Below are 20746 nucleotides of genomic sequence, written 5' to 3' on the forward strand. Positions count from 1 at the left end.
ACTTCATCAAGATCCTGTTTTGAAATAGACTGTATTAACTTAATTCGATTGCCATAGCTCTTTGAATTAGGAGAAAGGATGTCTTTTATGTTTTATATATCTTCTAATTTCTAGTGATGATGCCACAAAATTAGTCATTTTCTATTATGGTTTTGAAATTTGTCTTCATATTTACTGACCTTATATCTATCTAAAAATTCCCTTTTCTTCTTTACTGTGAATATCAAACTTATGTCACAATGCTTTCAGCCTGATGTTTCTTATGCATATATTTATCTTGAATGTAATCTGTATAATATAGGTATTCATTTGCTCTGGGCCCCATATTGTTTTATTTATCTTTCTCATGACTTTTTTCTCCATGAGTTTTATAGTATTTGGAACTCAGCTATACAGAGTGTACTAAGACAGAGTGTACTTAGATGTAGCAATGCCATGTTTTAGTAACTTCAGACAATGTGATCAGTGAGAATATCTCTCTCTCATTTTCAATTGCTTTGGCTGCATGCCAAGTGATCATGGAGTAAACGATCTTCACCAATAACCATTTTTTTTTCCCTTACTGACTTGTAATAGAACTTGATACATATCTATTAGTTCTGCTCATTTAATAATTTCTCAAAAATCTCAATGAAATCAATTATTCAATGTGAAATGACCCAACCATTTGAATTAAATTTCCCTTCTTTTGTTGTGGTAAAATATAACACAAAATTTATCATTTTAACCATTTTAAGTGTACAGTTAAGTGACATTAAGTAAATTCACGTTGTTGTGCAACTATCACCACCATCCATTTCCAGAAGGTCTTCATCATCCCAAATTAAAACTCTGTATCCATTAAATAATAACTCTTCATCTCCCCTGCCCAGCTCCTGGTAACCCTTAAATTTACTTTCTGTCTCTATGAATTTGACTATTCTAGTTATCTCATATAAAAGGAATTATACAATATTTGTCCTTTTATGTAAGTTTTCTTTTTAAAAATGCATATAGCAGCATTAATGCTATAGCTTGAACCTCCAAAATTGCTCCTCCACTTACCTTTGATATCCGGCTCTGTTATAGTCAATGGAAATGGGGAGAGATGCCTGAGGGCTTCCCCACAAGCCTCAGTGATGATATGTCTCAGTCAACTTCATCAAAGACAAATTCACTTCACATTTTATCAGACTGATAGAATGTATCACACTCATATAAAAATAGTTTTAAGTTACATGAGCTAAAGAAATAAAAATATATTGAAGTAATGAATACATAGAAATTAACCCCTCTGTATATTGTATGTATGTGTGTCTATGTGTGTGTTTGTACGCAGGCATCTGTGTGTATCTCCATGTGTATCTACTCATAAAGGAAATGATTTTGCTTGGTAACATTAATGAGTAATCTCCATAAGTCATATTACAATTTGTAAAACCTTTTCACAGACACGTTTTATCCAACAACATACTTGAAAATGTTCATGTTTATTCTGTGTTTAGATTCCACATTCAGGCGACCCTTACATTCACAAGGCAAGTGAGTGCTGTTGCTGGGGCCCCAGTGCAGTCCCATTGTGTTTGCATCACCTCCCTCCATCTCACTAATTACCCCCCAGGGGCACGGAAGCCCTGTCTCTGGGCTGTATGGAGTCCCATTCTGATGCACTAGTCAGCAGATGCAGTGCTTGCCATTTAATTTGACATTCCAAGAGACCTTTCCCTGTGTCCAACACTCTGCTACTTACTTTAACATCCAGACATTGACCCAACATATTGTGAAGTTTGGCGAGGGTCAAAACTTCCCAGTCTGGGAAAGCTTCCCCCCAGCTGCTGTAAGTAAGGATCAGAAACTCTTTCCTCACACCAAAACTGGGTCACATTACAGACAGTGGGGAGAGAGAGCGTGGAACTAGTTCAGAGTGGCAGCTGACCAAATTCTGTTGTTGGCAACAAAAATGGAAAATGGCCTTATGTTAAAGTCCAACATGAAATTGAAAATAATTAAAATAATAATAAAAAAATAGTGCTGCCAGTGGTATTTTTTAAAAAAATCTTTCAAAATTTGAGGAACATAGTGTAAAGCATATTGATTTAATCTGAGATCTCTCGGCTGTATCTCGGGGTCTGGTCTGTGTAGAAAACACTGCAAAGGGAAGGAGGTTGAAGCAGAAACCTCAGCTCTGTGTTTCTTGACTCTTGGAGCCTTGTATCCCTGAGTTATTGTCAGAGAGGTTTTCGAAAAAATTTTTTTTAAAAAATGTAGTCTTGCAGAGCTATAGAAGTGTTTTATTTCTCGAACCCTTTCTGGACACTTCCGTTGACAGAACCACATTTGGCTGGTCCTGCAGAGCTGCCAAAGCAGAGAAATGTGCTTTGCTGTGTGGATTCATCTCAGCTCCTTCTCACTTGCTCCTATTTTCCATGGCACTTTGATCCTTTCACATTTTCCACTCCAAATTGGTCCCTGTTCATCCCGTGCCAGTTGGCACATGTCTATTAAAGAAATATTTTGCTAATAATATCTTAGCTGTTTTGAATTTTCCTCCACAGTCCTTTTCTTCCTATCTGGGCATAACATCGATTGCTTTAAATCTCACTGTTGAATCTTGCTAAAATAAGCGAGACTGCTTAGTTTTATGTTCAATTTATGTATCTGTAGATCCACCAAACATTTTTATTCCAGAAAGTTCAAATTTTTATTAGATAATGTTTCATTTTTAACAATTCGATAAAAAGATAATTATTAAATAATCTATAGTGGTTTACTAATTTTTAACATCACCTACTGTGCTTAGGCTAGTTGAAACATAGTTTTTAATTTGAAAAAGTAAATCTTATCAAGAGATACTAACCCTAATAGGATGGCTCAAAAGACTCTGACAAGCTGTGCCACCCTGGACAAGTTACTAGACCTTTCCAGACCTCTATTCTGCATCAGAAAATATGGAATGTAAGCTTCTACTTGCCTCTGGGCTGTGAAATGCAACAATTCTGTGAATTTACAAAATAAAGAGCACACTTGGCATGTTGCCTGATGGCTCCTAGGAGTTACATTTCAAATGCTCTTGGCTGTGTTTCTAGAAGTCAATTTCCTCATTATTACTCTTTCAACTTATTTTGAAATTCAGCCTCCGGAGTTTTTTTCTGTCACCTTCCCACTGCAGCCCAGCTCAGTTTGTTTATTTCCAAAGCCAGTAGCTTTTATATGTGCTTTGAAACAAAGCCTTGTCAGCCACTGAGAGTTACACCTGGAATTTCAGTAAGGAGATTTCATAAAGAGTAAGTTTTAAGGGAGTTAACTTTTCTGTCCTTGGTTTTTTTTTTAGACCATTGAACCATTATAAAAAATAAATGTGATTTCTCTGCTCTGTTTGAATTGGGTGACTCGGTTTACATAAATATTTTATTATTATACGTTAACTTTATCTGGCACATGATTTTTTAAAAAGAGTTATGTTTAAGTAAGGATGTTTCTGTTATACCCTAGGCCTTGTTTGTCCATGGCAATGTACTTTCAGCGTTATAATACAAGTTTACTAGAAAACAGGATTTAAATAAAAGCATTTTAAAAAAAAATTATTTTATTTACGCCTACAGCACCTGGTCTTCCTAGGTGGTCTCCCATCCAAGTACTAACCAGGCCTGCCCCTGCTTAGTTTCCAAGATTAGACATCAGGCTTGTTCAGGGTGGCATGGCTATAGACCATGGACCGTGGCTCCACTGGGGCATGAACCCAGGACCTTCTGCGTATAAAGCAGACTTGCTAACTCTTACACTATGCAACCACATCCAAAGCATTTCATTTTGAAAGAAACTTTTCAATAATACTATGTGTAAGGCCTTAATAAAGTTTTTAGACTTTTATTATTTCATGAGATAGTTTATATGGTTGAGAGAAAACTCTTTATATTCCATAGAGGCAGTATACTTTTATATTTCATAAAGGAAGATGTCAAGGCTTTAAATCAGGCAGCTGTAAACTTAATCTCATGCTGCCTTGAGCTGAGTGACCTTAGATCAGTCATTATGAGCTTCAGATTTTTACTTGTAAGTTGAAGGCAATAATAAGTACTTCCTAAGTGTAGAGCTAAATACCATCTAGCCCCCAGTAGGCACTAAACAAATTCTCTTGGGATGATTTTCTATTAAGAAATAATGGAAATTTCTGTTCTCCTAGCCTCAGGATACTATGTAAGTTTTTTCTATTGGACTTGGGGCAAGAATCATTAGGTACGATTGTGCAATTTATCACTTTAATAAATTTGTCATTAAATGATATCTACCAATGTTTTCCTTATACTTAAAACCAACCTTTTATCACATCCTCACCTATCTCAAAAATTAACTACCAGCAAAACAAGTCAATGGTGTATCCGGTTCTTTTTTCTTTTTTTACACCTACAGCATCCGGTCTTCCTAGGTGGTCTCCCATCCCAGTACTAACCAGGTCCGACCCTGCTTAACTTCTGAGATCAGACGGGATTGGGTGTGTTCAGGGTGGCATGGCTGTAGCCAGATGCTTTTTTAAGCCATTTCCCAATTAGAAATAAAAAATGTGGCTTGCTGCCAGCATTAATTTTACATAAACACGCTCTTTGAGGCTGAAGCAAATCTGATTGGTTTTCAATGTGAAAATAAATATGAAAACCGTTCTTGGAGTTATTTCTAAACAGAACTTGTCTCTAATCCTAATGTGACAGAAATGTATGCCTAAATCGGATTCATCAAATGAATCTTCAGATAACAACTGTTCAGGAACGATGTTAACATCACGCATAGGAATGCTACGTTTTCTAGGATTTGACATTTTCAGCAATCAAAAATTACTGTATTTTGTAAATGGAAATACTACTACTAAAAACAGAATGCTATAAATGGAAAGATGTCATTTTTTTCCCAAAGACTATAGATATACTAGAGAAATGTGAAAATAATAATAAAAGTGAGATATTTCATGGCAAATTTGGGGGGTAAGGTTAGGACAATAATCTGCGAGTTATCTCAGGGCAAGTGCTGTAATCGCAAGCACTGGCAGCCAGTATTCTCGGGGCAAATGGGAAATGGATTAAATCTAAACAATATTTCTAGTATAATTCAAATCCCAATTATACATTTCATTTTCCTTCTCTGCTGGTTTTCTGACCTGAATCAAGAATAGTTCTCTTTGCCTCCCTCCTCTATATCTTTCTTTCTTCCTCTCATTCAACATGTATATATTACCAATAACTGGCCAGACATTGTTCTAGGTCCTGGGGATGGAATAGTGAACAAATTAGGAAGCCTCCTTTAAATAAGATGGTCAGAGAAGACCTCTCTGGGAGGGTAACATTTAGGCTGAGAAATCTTCATAATATATTCAATGTAACATAAATTTCTACTAAAGGTAATCATTTTTCTGAAACATGGATATATGCACATATATATAAATGATCTTTGTCTCCCTGCCTAGATACCTAAATAAGTTCTGATTAGTAGGGGTATTTCTTCTTTTTTTTTTTATTTTTACTGTGCTAAATACTGCCTCACAACAATCTTGTGATTTATGTAACCATAAATTCATTTTACTCATAAGGAAACTAAGACATAGAAAGATTAATTTTAGGGTCACCCAGTGGATCTAAGGTTTGAATTCAATCAATCTGATTCAACTAGGTTATGCTACAGTGATGTTGTCTTTTAGGCATTTTTTTAATGCTTTTTAAATTTTTCTTCTTAGGGGTCCAGATTTTATGGGAATGAGCTGAAGAAAGAAAAGCAAGTAAACCAATGAACTGAAAATATGATGCAACAAAAAGCTCAAATTACTAGCCAGCAGCTAAGGAAAGCACAATTACAGGTATTAATTCAATTGTTAAATAAAATGGAAGCTGGTAGAATAGTAATTGGCAGTTAAAATGCATCGTGGTCATGTCATAACTGAAAAGAAGGTGAAATGTAAATGTTCGTTATATTGTAAAGCATAAAAATTTACCAAATATGTGCATAACAGATATGCACCTAGACATTGTCACCTTCATTATACAGAAGAGTCCATGGAACCTTAAGCACAGGTCACTTGCTTAACTTTATATGACAGGTAGTTGGCAGAGCTTATAGGGATATTTCAGGAGGCTATCATAGAGAGAAGAGGAATTTAGAGATTGGGTATATTCCGGGCTGATGAGGAAAAATGAGGTCCAGAAGATCTAAATGCATACCTGTATTCATGGTGCTAGGCTTGAAATTTAAACTGGGGCTCATGATTCTTATTTCGATGTTATTTCTAAGAAAGTATACTGCCTCGGACTCTTTCAGAGGCCCACCAAGCTGACCAAGTTGATAGGAGGAGGAGAGAGCATTTACCATGTCCTGGGAACTATGCTGGGTGTTGCAAGCAAAAGATGATCCCTGATCTCATGAAGTTTATAGTCAAGTGAAGACAAATCATTAAACTCGTGCTGGTGACTATTATGTTCCAAGTATTTCCAGGGCAAGGAATGGGATCTGATGCATAACACAATTTTAATGCATACATTTTAAATCAATGATTTTGTTCATTGATTCTTGAACGAGGATGTGATGATATTGCAGATGACTAGGACATCATTGAACCAAAAATCATTGACAGCCTATTATGCACCAGTTATTCTGAAAAGTAGAATATAATGCTGATAATATTGAACTTGATCCTGCTCTCATGTTGATTATATTCTTGCAGAAAGATTAAGCTTCTAAACATAATTCTTTATATAAATAAATAAATAATAAAAGTACTTCTGTTATATTGACACATGTTATAACAATCCTGTGAGCTAATTACTGGCTACATTCCAGGTCCTGACACTGAAGACACCCCTTTGCCACATGGTGATAAGGCTTTCACAGCAGCATCTTGTTCTCAGTCAGCATTCTGTACAAGTGAGTCCAACACAACTTGCATGGCTGCTGCTTTCTGTTGTTTTATCGATATCTGCATTCTTACTCTTTAAACAAGAATATTTGAAACCTTCAGTCAGGTGATCATGCTGCTCCCCTGAGTGACCCTAACTTGGTTCTAAAATAATCCTTTTTCCTTCTGTGCCAGTTGTTAGGGTGCAGAAAAGGAGATACTTATAAAATTTATGGACTTCACACTCATGTAGCACATTTCTATAGAGCAATTCAAGGTACTTTGAATTTTTATTGCCTTTAATTTAAAATAACCCTGAAATTTAAGATGGAAATAGTTTTTTGTCTATTAAATGGAGAAGACTAAGCACAGAGTACCTTACTTCATGTTATGTCTCTATTCCTAAAAAATGGCACCTAAGCTGGATGTTTGCAAATCAAGCAGGTGACAGTGGTAATATAGATTTCAAAGTAAGAAAATTCTATAGTGAGAGTGCTTATAAAACATACTATTTTTCCATTTTTATTTTATTAAAAATTCAGCTTAAGGTATGTTTGGCCCAAGGAAATATGATATGCCTAAACTATATTTCTTAGACTGGAATTGTTAGTAGAAGCTTCAGTCTAAGGCTCTTTGTCCTAGATTTTGTTGAAAAGTCAGTGGCAAATGAACTTCTATTTACCAATAGAAAAAAAATGGAAGCTCTTAAGATTGGTCAACAAGACTTTTTGGAATTTAGACATCACCTACATTTCCAATCTTATTTTTCTACTGTTGGCTATTTTTCTTTAGTCAGTTAGGTATATTTATTGTTAGTTCTGCAGGCCCCAGGTCAGCAGATTGGCAGGTAGTGCTGAAAAGCTGTGAGCTCAGCACTACTCTTGCCCTGTACCAATAAGCATGAAGTTATGCAGGTATTTAAGGAAGGTTGTTATTCTGGAACAGGAATTACTTTTCTCTTTTGAGCCTTAAGTGTCCATGTGTTCACAGCATCCACCTCTTCACGCCCCTTGGGAATCTGCCCTGCTCTTGCCTGTTGGACTCAGTCATCTCAGAACCTGCCCTTTTCCAGCCAAGCTCATCTCCCTGGTCTTTGGATCCTCTTAGCATGCAAAGCTGCTAGCGAATTGCCCTGATAATCTTTCTCAATATCCTGTCTCAACAGGATATACATACAGCCTCTTATTTAATGCATTTTTCTTGTCTCTAGAACTCTGCTCATATTTCGCTCTGCCTGGAATGTCTTAGCCAGTAAAACTTTTACACCTTTGAAGACCAAGGTCACATGTCTGTTCTTTCAGAAACATTTGCCCAGTCCACAGGCTATGTAAATTTTCTTCCTTTATTCTTCTATAGTAAACTGAATTGTAATTTCCCATTTGTACATATATTTAAATAAGATTCTACATCTGTCCCACCCATGAAGTTTCTGAAATTAAGGACCAAATAACTCATCTTTGCATGCTTAACACTCTCCGATATTGTTAGATTTTTAATAAATGTCCTTTGGATGACTGAGTGCTCCCTGGCTCCCTGCTCTCTAGCCAGGGTCTTTACTGGCTTGGAAAACCTTTGCTGGAACCATGACTCTTACTCATTGGCTATGAGTCTTCACCATGGATTTACCTCCCTATCTCCCCCAATTCAGACTATGAACAGTGGTGCCAGATTAGAGAAAATCCATCTTCACCATTTCCTCATGGGTATTATGGCATGCCAGGCCCTTCGGGGATGGAGGTAACAGTGAGAGAGTCCCCTTTGGCTTTTTTCTTTCATTTGGATCTGTCCCCCACCCCTACCCTGCCTCTTCACAGGCCTATTGTTGAGTGACCAGCAGACTTGAAGTCATAGACATATAAATTTTAAGATACACCATTCCCTCCAAATGCAACAATAGATGTTCCCATCTTTGTACCCATTTTCATGTTTTTCTTCATGGAATGCTCTCCACTGACTTTTCTGCTTAATTAAATCCTACCCATTGAAATTTTATTTCAAGTTCTATCTTCTTTGTGAAATTTTAAGTTGCATTATATCCCTCTAAAGTCACTATTAGTTTTCACCTGCTTCGACATGGACAATGCCATTTTTTTCTCACTTTTTCTAGAGTACAAACAAAAGTGTTTTAAGAAAATTTGGCTATATTTAATTTGCATTACTTATGCATTATACATTATGTATACCTTGTATACATTATGTATACATTACATATATTATGCATGTATTCTTCATTAGATACAAATGTGGTGTGATTGATATTCAAACATAGCTTCAAAATGAATTTTCTAACCAACCCACTATACTACCTACTTCTACCTTAGCTACATTGCTATCATGAAGCCTAAATTCCTGTGTGCAGTTCTGGGTCCGCCACGGTTCCCGTCCCAACCAGCTAGTAGATTTGAAGCTGATGAGGCATTTCCTGGCCTCTTTAGAACTGGCTTATCACTAGGCAGGGTCAATGTGGTAGGTGGTTGAGAAGGTGGTTGTGATACAGTTTTAACATACAAGTAAGCCAGCATCAAGTGTCATTTATTCTCAGCAGTCTAATATATTAGATATGAAATAAATTAATGCAAATAAAATCGTACCTGTGTGTATTGCAAGACTGCTGTAAGGATTGAGAGACAAGCACTTAGAGCTGTAACATGCACAAGTGCTGTTTAATATTATCTATTATGACTTTTATTTTTATCATCTGTTTAGTGCTTACATTTTATCATGCAATACCTTACCTGATCCTCATAAACACTTGTAATGTAGACAGAGCAGGTGTTATAACCTCGCTAACTGAGGATACTGAGTTTCACCTAAGGTTATGCAAAGGCACACAGGGAGGAAGGCAGCCGCAGTCCTTCAGTTGCCTAGTTCAGTGTTGTCTGTCTTCTTGTAAGCAACAACCAATTAGACCAGCAAAAGAAAAATGGTTATTTCTATATTATTTCTAAATGCCCACAAAATATATATGTGTTATGTCCTGACAACACTCCAGTAAATGATTTCGCAGCTATATATTGCTTGGTCCCCTTTAAAAAATTTAGTTTAGCCAGGGTTTACTTCTGTGCTCTTTCTCCATTATCTTTCAAAATTGAGAAAGTAATACTCAAAAATTTAAAGCTAAAGGGCCACTGAAAACAAGGTTCCAAAATAAAACTGGCTTCAAAGCTGCACTGAGTTTTATTAGTGTGCATAAAGCTGACATTTGGTGGTGACTGTGTGTGGGTTTAAAGTTATCCTTTGCTGAAGTAAAAAGACAAGATGATAAATCCAGGGCTAGAATCACAACAGCCAATTTCTGACTTGCTCTGTGACTCTTGACAAGTCACTTAATATCCATACCTTATTATCTTTCAAATGCAAACTAGGGCAAATGCCAAGGCAGAAATGGCATGGGACATGGTGATTATCAGCAATCAAAACATTTGTTGAAACAATTCATGCAGGAGCAATTTTTCCACATATATATCTAAATGTTGGGTGGATTTAGGGCTCACAGTTCAGATCCCTCCAGGTGGATACTATCACAGGTATTGATGGTGGGCGTTGTATAGAAATTCTTATTCACCTGCTGCATTTGGGTCTCGGTGATTTTACTAAGGGACATGCTATGAGCATAGCTACTGCTTCTGGTTGGTGCATATTAATTCTCCTCCTGTGGCTTCCAAAAGGTTGCTGAGGAAAATCTTGAGAAATTACTTTGGATTCAACTAAGATAAAATGTTTTCCCATAAAAGGCCTACAGCTAGGCACTGGCTGTGACTTGTTTACCTTCTGGAAACTTTAGGGGATCTTTACTAAGGTGTTTCTGGCATATTTGAAATGTATGAAACCCGAAGGAATGACAAAATGTAAGTCTGAAGAGATAGATTGTATTTCTCTCATATCCGTGTTCTTCATCAATGTGGTCATGATGTTTAACACATCATTGAGAAACAGAATAATCTCTTGATCTTCCACAATTTTAAAATTCTCAGAATAATCATTTTAGAATAAAATTTGCTAAGGGACAGATTCATATTTCAAATTTATGGCGCTTTTCTTTATTGATAGTCATTCTCTATTAATGTGTGATGACACTCCCACATTTATTTCTCTGGCCTAAGCCTTTCCCCTGAGTTCCAAATTATAGATCCAATCACCGACTTCACACCTCCACTTAGTGTCTAAAAGCATCTTAACCCAAACATGTTCAAAACAGAATTCCTGGTTTTCACCACCAAACTCATTCTTATCAAAAGTCTTCTCTAACTCTGAAGTTACTCAATACAAAAACTTGGGGTTATTCTTTATTTCTTTCTATCTCACAACCCACACTCAACTTCTCAGCAATTCCCATCAGATTTGCTTTTCAAAATGTATCCAGGATATGACCACTTTGTGCCACCCATGATTACCAGGCTGTTCCATGGCACCGTTACTTTTCATTTGAATTATTGTAATAATATTCTAACTGGTCTCCATGTCTGTTGTTACCATAGAGCTTCCTTTTAAAATGTAAATCGAATTTTGTTAACCTTTTGCACAGACCTTCTGGAATCTTCCCAACATACAGACAGTATAATGAAGGCCCTTAAAATGACCTACACATCCTACAATATCTACAACCTCCCTCACTCCTCTGTCCTCATTTCCTAACAGTCTTTCTCTTACTATGCTCCAGGAACTGTCCTACCTGCTCTTCCTTCACAATGCAAGGCACACTATAGTCACAGGGGCCTCTGCAATTTTGTTCCCTTTTCCTGGAATGTTCTGTGTGGGGAGGAGGAATTTCTCCTCTACCAGTCTAGTTTCTTCAGGCTGGTCTAAGAATTAAATTGATGTGAGACAGATTAATAGGAGAAAAACTAATCTCCCTAGCTCTGTATCCTAATGAGCAGGGGCTCACAGAAGCCAGGTAATAGATAAATTCTTGGCTCGAATCTAATAGTAGTTCTAGGAGGATCATGGATAAATACTGCCATTAATTCCTTATCCAAAAAGTTTAGGGGGATTAGTACATTTAGGAAGAGATAAAATTCCTATATTGGTACCCTTACCTAAGAAGTAGGGGATGTTATGATAGAAAAAATCAAGTAGAAATCCCTAAAACTGCCTCCAATAAGATGATGAACCAAAAGCAATGAAATCCTGCTACTTTGCAGACAATAGTGTCACTACCAACATTTTGAGAAATGAACTGGTGGTTATGCTTACCACATATTATTTAACATGCCTATGTGGTAGGTACAAAAGCCAGATGTGCCTTGGAGAATAATAATAGACTATAGCAAACTTAAATTATGTGGCATATTTGCAACTGTGCAATCAGTGAGGAAAATCAGGAGCAGTTTGCATTTACATGGCAGGGATTACAGTATATTGTTACATTTTGTCTGAGGGCTATGTCAGTTCTCCAACTCTATGTTGTAATACAATCTAGATGAGCCTTGATCATCTTGTTATTTCACTGAATATCTCACTCGCCTATTGCATAATGATGACATTGTTTACTGGCTCTGGTAGGTAGAAAGTAGCAAACACTCTAGATATCTTAATAAGACATATATATTCTAAAAGGTAGAAATAAAAACTATAAAATTTCAGAGGTATACACCTAATACAGTTAGGGTTTTAGAGGCAATGAATCTTTCCAGGTGTGACCTTATTACCCATTTAATGGTAATTCATAAGGTTACAAGTTTTAAGTGAGACCTATAGGGAGAATACGCCCTATAGCAGGTCTAGGTTGCAATGCAGGTTGTTCTGCTGAGTCTCATAATATAGGACACTATAGATAAAGAAAGAATTTATGGCAGACAGAGATCCTCTTTGAACATCAAGCAAATTCAATAGGAAAATCAACAGCACAAATACCCAGGGATCTGGAATAAGACCATGTACTTTTTTATGACAACTATTTCTCATTTGAAAAGCAGTACCTGGCATACTACCAGGCTCTGGTAGACACTAAATACTTGGCCATGGGATGTAAGATGACTATGCAATCTGAAATTCCCATTCTATATCAAGTATTATTTGATCCACAGAATTTAAAGTTGAACATAAACAATAATATTATACTATAAAATCAAAATAGTATCCAGTCTTGAGCATCTTCAGCAACTGCAGGAGCAAGTGGCCAGACTCATATTGTATCTGTTTCTACTGCTTTGCCATCTTTTCCTCATCCTCATCAATGATTTTGTGGAGAGTTCAAAATGACCGGTTAATTAAGAAGGCAAAAGCATGGGTCTGATTTATAGATAGATCTCCATGCTTTGTTGGCACCAGCTGAAGGACAGACACTGTACAATAATCACATTCAAGGTGGTGACCTTGAAAGACAGGTAACAGTATGATGAAATTATTATTCTCCATAATGATACAGCAGCTGATGGGACTTTATCATGTCTCCTCAGAGGAGAACATGCATTTTCCAACTGGATGAAGGACAAAAGTGAGTGATGAGAGACAAAGCATATAGGCTACAATGATACTTTTCATTTGAAACTACAGGTCAACTTTCACCTTTCACAATTTTGATCTCTGCCCTAGGAGACTGATTTGTGTGGGCTACATCACAGGCTTCTCTAACTCTCAGTTGAGTTTGGCCAATAAGGATCTCAGGCAGAAGATCAGAACTACAGTGAGGTCAGTGTGTTTACTCCCATGTTTCTTTTCTTGTGAGTTCACTTTAAACTAGCTTTGTCCATTGACTCAACATCACTGTTTATTTCAAGGTAACTTTCTGCATGCGTCTTTTCTTTATGTTCCTCCTCTTGTCTTTTTAGGCTTCTAGGTGATTATAGCACTGTTTTAACCAACTCTGGGTTAATACACAGCCCTCGTGGTTCTAATCCACCCTTTCTACACCTTTGTAAATAGAACTTCAATTTAAAAAAATCCTCTAGAATTTTCCAACTTGAGAATGCCATCTGTTTCTTATGGAAAATACACCTCACACAGTCATATTTCCTCTCAATTTCTCACTGTTTATTATTTAGAGAGGCATATTTGCAAATGACAAAAATATTCCAACTAACATTACTTAAACGAAAAAAGCATAAGGATTTATTAGTTCACATCACTAGAAAGTCCAACGATATAATTTTGTCTTCAGGTACGGTTGAATCCAAGAGCTCACATGATGTTGGCTGGGCCTTCTCCTCTTGGCTCTACCTCATGTTGCGTTCATTTTAAGGCAAGTTCTTTTTACAAAATGACAAATATGGTCACTAGCAGTTCTGGCTTATAATGGCTTTATAGATTGCAATCCCAGAAAAAAGAGCATGTGTAATACTGCGAATGTCCTAACAAACATCATGGTGTGAACTGCTGGATGTAGTTGAGGTTGCTTCTCTGGCTGTCACATTGGCAGTCATGTAGAATAAATTAACATACTCACTGCAGTTTGGCCCAGGAGTGGCTGTGAATAGAAAAGAACATTGCCTGGCTCAGAGGAGTAGCATCTTCCAATTCTTAATTGGACCTTGTTCTCTTCGAATTTAGATTAGAAAACAAAGAATAGTGCTGACAATAGAGGAAATAGAGAAAACCAAAGGCCAACATCTATTTTAACTGGAATGCTTCTCTTGCTAGAAGATACTGTCACTTGTCAGCTTCAGAATAAAAACTTATTTAGCAAATCCATTTTAAAAGAACTGTCGGCCTCAATCTAATTGCCAAATTTAATAATATTGTAAAGAGGGATTTCATCAGGCGAACATGAAGTAGATCTGTTCAAAAGACTTCATAAAATACAAAGAAGCCCTTTGTGAAACTTGTGTTTCTTCTTTGGTAACCCATGCTGCAAATGTGATTTGGAGCAGTTTGCGTGAAACTTTGGAATGAAGAGGAATGTAAGGGAACAAACTTGTCTAAGATGGAGGGTGTATTCTACCCTCCATAATGCATCATCTATAATCCATAATTCATAAAATGGCTGGGTTATAGCAGTAAAGGGAAAGACAGGTAGGGTGGAGTGAGTGCCTGGAGGGAACAGCCCCATTTATGTAAGTAGGAGACCTATGGAAAACCTTCGGGATCTCTTAGTGAAGTACAACACGAGAGAGGTGGGCATGGTAAATAGCTTTGGCTGTGGTGTTAGTAGCCTGGCAGGAAGGAGGTCGTAGCTGTCTAGGAGAGGAGTGCTTGGGGTCTAGACATGGGAATTAATAGTTTACTGGACAGAAAGTAAGACAAAGAGGTAAAAAAATTGCTCTATGTTTTTGAAAACAGGAAAATATGTGCTGAGAAATAGTAGACAAAGTTCATTGGCCTTTTAAATTCTTGTTCGCACACATTAAGCTAGGAATCCAATTTCTATAGAAATACATATTGCATCTTTCATAGAACATATAACATTATGTGACTGGAGCATTTGGCATGTTTTACTCAGCAGATGTTTGTTAAATCTTTCTTTTTACTATGTATTTAGTGCCTACTATGAAATGTAGTGTACTATAATGGAAAAATATGGGTTTTAATGTCTAGCAAGATGGGTTTGCAACACCTATTCTGTCGCTTACTAGCTTTGTGCTTTTGGCTAAATATCTGAATTTTAAGAGTAAAATGCAGAACATATTTCCTACCTCGTGAGATTGCTGTAGATATAAATTAGATATGTGTAAAAAGTGGCCACCACAATAATCACTCAATAAGTGGTTGCTGATGTTACCACCAAGTCCTTAACTAGAAATGGTCTATTAAAGGCAGGGTGGTGTCATACTTCCAGTTGGTTGACATATATGTCAATCTTGACTCCTACTCCCCAGCCCCCACCTCACTTTAAATTATTTGAGTAAACGAAGCTTGTTAAGGTTCATCATTTTTTACTTTTTAGCTTTTTTGTGGTCTGATTTAGTTTCCCATTGAGATCAAAATGTGGTAAATACTCTGTTAGCCTGGCTCACAGACTGCATCAGAGGGGACACCGATGGCCTCTACTAAGATGTAGAAATCTAGAGTTTGAAATTTCTGGTCTCCGTGATGGGCTCATTCCTATACATTTCTAAAGCTCAGTATTTTTTTTGTGCATTTGAATATCAGTCTAGCTTGGCATCTGGACCTCCCCTCACTTTGCCACCAGTTAAAGCAAGCGATGCAGAACTAGTTATTGTTGTTGTTACATCAGCGGATGAGAAAGGTACACTTGAATGGCATATTTGTTCCTTCTGTTTTGATGGAGTGAGTTAACTAAGAGAATGGTGCCACAGCAACTAAGTACACAGTGTGCCAGCAGAGGGAATTAAAGGAAAATGTCTTTTTTTTTTAAGCTTTTATGCACCCTATTAAAAAAAACGATTACAGCGAATGACGTTTTCCCCTTTGCTATTGGATTTCTCTAGATTGTTCAGTAAGTTTGACTTACCGAAATAATATTTTGAAAGTTGGAACTTAGAATATGAGAAAATGCTTTTCTTTGTTATATTTTAATCAGAAAGTGGCTGGTGTTTTGGATGTATTCATTTTTCAAATTTCCTGTTTGCTTTTTGCTAAGTCTAATTTAGAGCTAAGTATCCTGTTTTCACTTTCTTCTCAGTTACCTTGTACTTATAACTCCTTTCTGATTTTCCTAGATACATAAAAGGAAACTCTTGAGATGTGCATTAAAACAACAAATAGGAATATAGTTGTAAAAGCACACTAGTACCTCATTGAAGTTATATGTTTTTAAAGTTACTTTAAAAAAATTAGAATGACTTATAAAACTCAAAAAAATTTTTTTTGTTTTTAATAAGTAAGTACTTTTTTGTTTAAAACCTCCATGCCAGACATTTTTAGGTTATAAAGAACAGCGACATGCCCAGGGCACCAAAGGTCACAGTGTTTATGAGGAGCCTATGTTAGAGAATGTGCAAAATAACTAGAGTTTCATTAGAGAAAGTAGAGTAGCTCTGATGACGTTGTTGTTGGTCAGATTTCAAGAGCTGGTGCCTGTAAATGTGCCATCATTCTGGTGTCTCAAACACTATCTTTTTTTCTATTGCTTTTACTTCTACTATTAAGAACCAACTGACCTTGGAAAACTCAAGCTTGGTGAGTTTAATCCTCTGTACAGCAACTGTGGGACAGACAGAGAGGAGATATAGTTCGAGGCCCTTTGTCAACACCCCATCTGCGTTAAGACACCTGGCCAGCCTGTGGCTCAGGTGTCGTTCCTTGGTCCAGTTAACTGTGGCCAGAAGAGCAGGGTCCCATATATAAAGCACGAGATCACATGCCTGAGGGGATGTCTGGTACAAATCAGAGTGTCTTATACCTATTACCTCTTTTCTTAGCAGGATATGGTCATAGCAAACATTGAAAGCAATAGAAAGTCCTCTACAGTATATGTCATAACTCAAAATACAGAATCTAGAAACTTTTGAGAATTTAAAACACATACCCTACTTCACACCCATTAAGGTGACTACTATTAAAAAAAACAAACAAACAAAATAACAAGTGTTGGCAAGAATATGGGGAAACTGGAACCCTTGGGAACTGTTGGTGGGAGTGTAAAATGGTGCAGCTGCTATGGAAAACAGTATGGTGGCTCCTCAAAAAATTAAAGTAGAATTACCATATCATCCAGCGATCCCACTTTTGCGTATAGAGCCAAAAGAACTAAAAGCAGGATCTCAAAGATATTTGTTTACCCATGTTCATAGCAGCATTATTCGTAATAGCCAAAAGGTGGAAGCAACCCAAAAGTTCATTGATGGATGAATAGATAAACAAAACGTAATCTGTCATACAGTGGAATATCATTCAGTCTTAAAAAGAAAGGAAAATTCGACACATGCTATAACATGAATGAAACTTGAGGATATTATGCTAAGTGAAATAAGCCCATCACAAAAGAACAAATTCTGTACAATTCCACTTGTATGGGTTACATATAGTAGTCAAATTCATAGAGAGAGAAAGCAGAATGGTGGTTTCCAGGGCCTGAAGAAAGGGGAAGACAATGGCGAGTTATTGTTTAATGGATAAAGAGTTTCAGTTTTGTAAGGTGAAAAGATTTCTGGAGATTGATGATGATAGTTGTACAAAACAATGTGAATGTAATTAATGGCACTGAATTGTACACTTAAAAATTGTTAAGATGGTAAATTTTATGTAAACATTTTTAATTGAAAAAATACTCCCCAAAGACCCAAAACACATTATACTACACACACACACACACACACACACACACACACACACACACACACAATCACACCTGAGGAAGAGTTAGTATGGTGTAGTGGTCAAGTGTGATCTCTTTAACCAGGCTACCCAAGCTCAAATCCTTCCTCTGACAGCTGTTGACCTTCCTTAGACAATTTCTCTAGGCTTCAGTTTCCTCATCTGTAAGGTGGGGTTAATAATACTGTTTACCTCAGAAGGTTGTTGTAAGGATTACATGAGTTAATACAGTATTTAGAATAATTTCTAGAAGATAGTAAGTGCTTAGGAAATGGTAGCTGTTCTTACTATTTGAGTATGCATAAAATGTGATACTTCATTCTAAATGAATTGAGTATATCGAAGATTAATGACTTTGGCAAGTGCATCTTCTTTGACAATCTGAAATAAGGAATTTCTAATAGAAAGTCCTAATATCCTAAATGTGAAAGAACAACTCTTTGCTTTGGGAACATAATGGGTTGGTTTCTTTAGGTCAGAGACATCCATATATAAGCCTTACATTTTATTCTATTAAGTTAACAGTATATTTTGCTTGTAATTATCTTCAATTTTGCCATTCACTTAAAGAAAAGATATTTCTACACTTGATGTTTTGCTTTCTCAGCTTCAGCCATTAGATTTTTTGCTAACTTTTCTGTCTCAGTTATTCTAGGTTTGTATTTATTGTAAAATGACTTCATGAGCTTCTGAAACATGGCTGGAATATAATATATAATGTTGCAAACCAGAGTAAGCCAAACACAGAAACATCGTATTTGCATAATGGTTACAGTACACCTAAACTTAAAGCATTTTCCTTTGCATAACAATGACATTATTATGCATAATGAAATTATTATGCTGCTCAGAATATAGCAGTTAACTAACCCAGTCAGGTGTCCTAGTTTAATATAACATACTGTTGTCCTTTTCTCCCTGAACATACCTAATGAGGCTCCTGTTTATCCAATTTTTTCATGTCACAATCCATATAGGACATCTCAAATGATTATGCGTGTGTAAACTTGTGTATATGAGATTCTTGTTTAAAACAAAAGAATCCGTTTTCTGGTTTTTGTTTTTATTCCTATTGTAATTGTTTTCTCAATCTGTATTCTTATTGATGCAATTGAAATAATTTTTAAAAGCCTAGCAAATATGCATATACAAATGGTAACAACAGCAATTTGTATAAATGTATAATATACTATGACTTTAGAATAAGTGTCATGTGATTTCGAATTTTTCTTTTTAATTAGATATATTGAGAATATAGGAATTTTCCTGGCTGCCGCATGCCATATTTTTCAAAGGTATATGGAAAAATCTAAAATCATAGATCTTTATTGAATTCTTTTTTTCCTTGAATAATAGGTATGAGCGTGAAATTTGGCATTGTATAGATTCAGACTGCTGCTTTTCCATATGCTAGTTGTGTGACTTTGGGAAAACTAATCTCTCTAGCCCCTAGTTTTCTTATCTATAAAATGGGGTAATAATACCTATCTCTTAGGGTTTTATAAAAATTAAATGTGAAAGCATAGACTGCTTTTCTTCTCAGGCTGGTTCCCTGTCATGGTGGAAAGATGGCTAGAAGCAGCTCCAGAGTTATATTTGACTGGTTAAATAACTATAGGAAAGAGAGCTACAGAGGCAAAAGACTGATATTTATTTGATTGTCTCAGATGAAATGTACATTCCATGAAACAATTCCTATGCCTAGAAAGAAGGAACACATGAAATGACCAGTCTCATGCCTACTGTTTTTTAGTTTTTTCCTTTTAAGCTGCTTTGAAGTATAATCTACATGTGATAAAATTAACCTATTTGATGTGTACCATTTGATGAGTTTTGATAAGTGTATACTATAATGAAAATACCACCCGATCAAAATATGAAAAATTTCTGTCACCTCTGTGAGTTTTTCTGTGCCTCTTACAGTCTAGCTCTTCTCTAGCTCCAGTCCTTGGCAAACAGTGATATACTTTTTCTCACTATGGTTTTGTTGTTTTCTAGAATTTCATATGAATTGAAGTGGTCTTTTATTTCTTCCTTTTTTTTTTTTTTTTTTTTTACGCCACGGCACCTGGTCTTCCTAGGTGGTCTCCCATCCACATACTAACCAGGCCCAACCCTGCTTATCTTCTGAGATCAGTCAAAATCAGACGAGTTCAGGGTAGCATGGCTGTAAACAGTATTTTTCGTCTTTTATTTAGCATGCAAAATGCTTTGCAGAGTAATTCATGCTGCCTGTACAAGTAATTCCATTCTATTTCGGATTGGCAACCCATTGTATGGATATAGCACTATTTACTTTTCTATCATTATTTGTTTCTAGAGTTTGGCTATTATGAATAAAGCCAGTATGAATATTAGTTACCAGTCTTGGAATAGATGTGTGTGTGTGTGTGTGTGTGTGTGTGTGTGCTTTCTTGGGGGGTGGGAGGGAGGCGGGCAGTACATACCAGGAGTGGGATTTCTAGGCCACAAAGTAAGTATATAATTTTATATGTCACTGCTGAACTATTTTCCATAGTAGCTGGATCATTTTTCCTTCTAACCAGCAATATCTGAGTTTCAGTTGCTGCACATCCTTGCACATATTTCGTATTGTCAGTCTTTTAAATTTTATTATTGTATTGTGTGTGTAGTGATATCTACTTGTGGTTTTCATTTGCATTTTTCTAATGACTAATGATGCTAAGCATCTTATAATGTGCTTATTTGGTGAAGTTTCTGTTTAAATCTTTTGCTCTT

The 20746-nt window shown here is 36.3% G+C and overlaps 3 pseudogenes; all 3 read right to left on the bottom strand.

Moving 5' to 3' along the window:
• Window positions 1-3572: 3572 nt before the first annotated feature.
• LOC112485709 lies at window positions 3573-3688 on the bottom strand (annotated as a pseudogene).
• A 692-nt stretch (window positions 3689-4380) lies between these two features.
• On the bottom strand, window positions 4381-4499 carry LOC112485752 (annotated as a pseudogene).
• A 15564-nt stretch (window positions 4500-20063) lies between these two features.
• LOC112485700 lies at window positions 20064-20182 on the bottom strand (annotated as a pseudogene).
• Between the last annotated feature and the right edge of the window lie 564 nt (window positions 20183-20746).

The sequence above is a fragment of the Pteropus alecto genome, unplaced genomic scaffold (genome assembly GCF_000325575.1).
Source record: "Pteropus alecto unplaced genomic scaffold, ASM32557v1 scaffold5, whole genome shotgun sequence".
Taxonomy (NCBI): domain Eukaryota; kingdom Metazoa; phylum Chordata; class Mammalia; order Chiroptera; family Pteropodidae; genus Pteropus; species Pteropus alecto.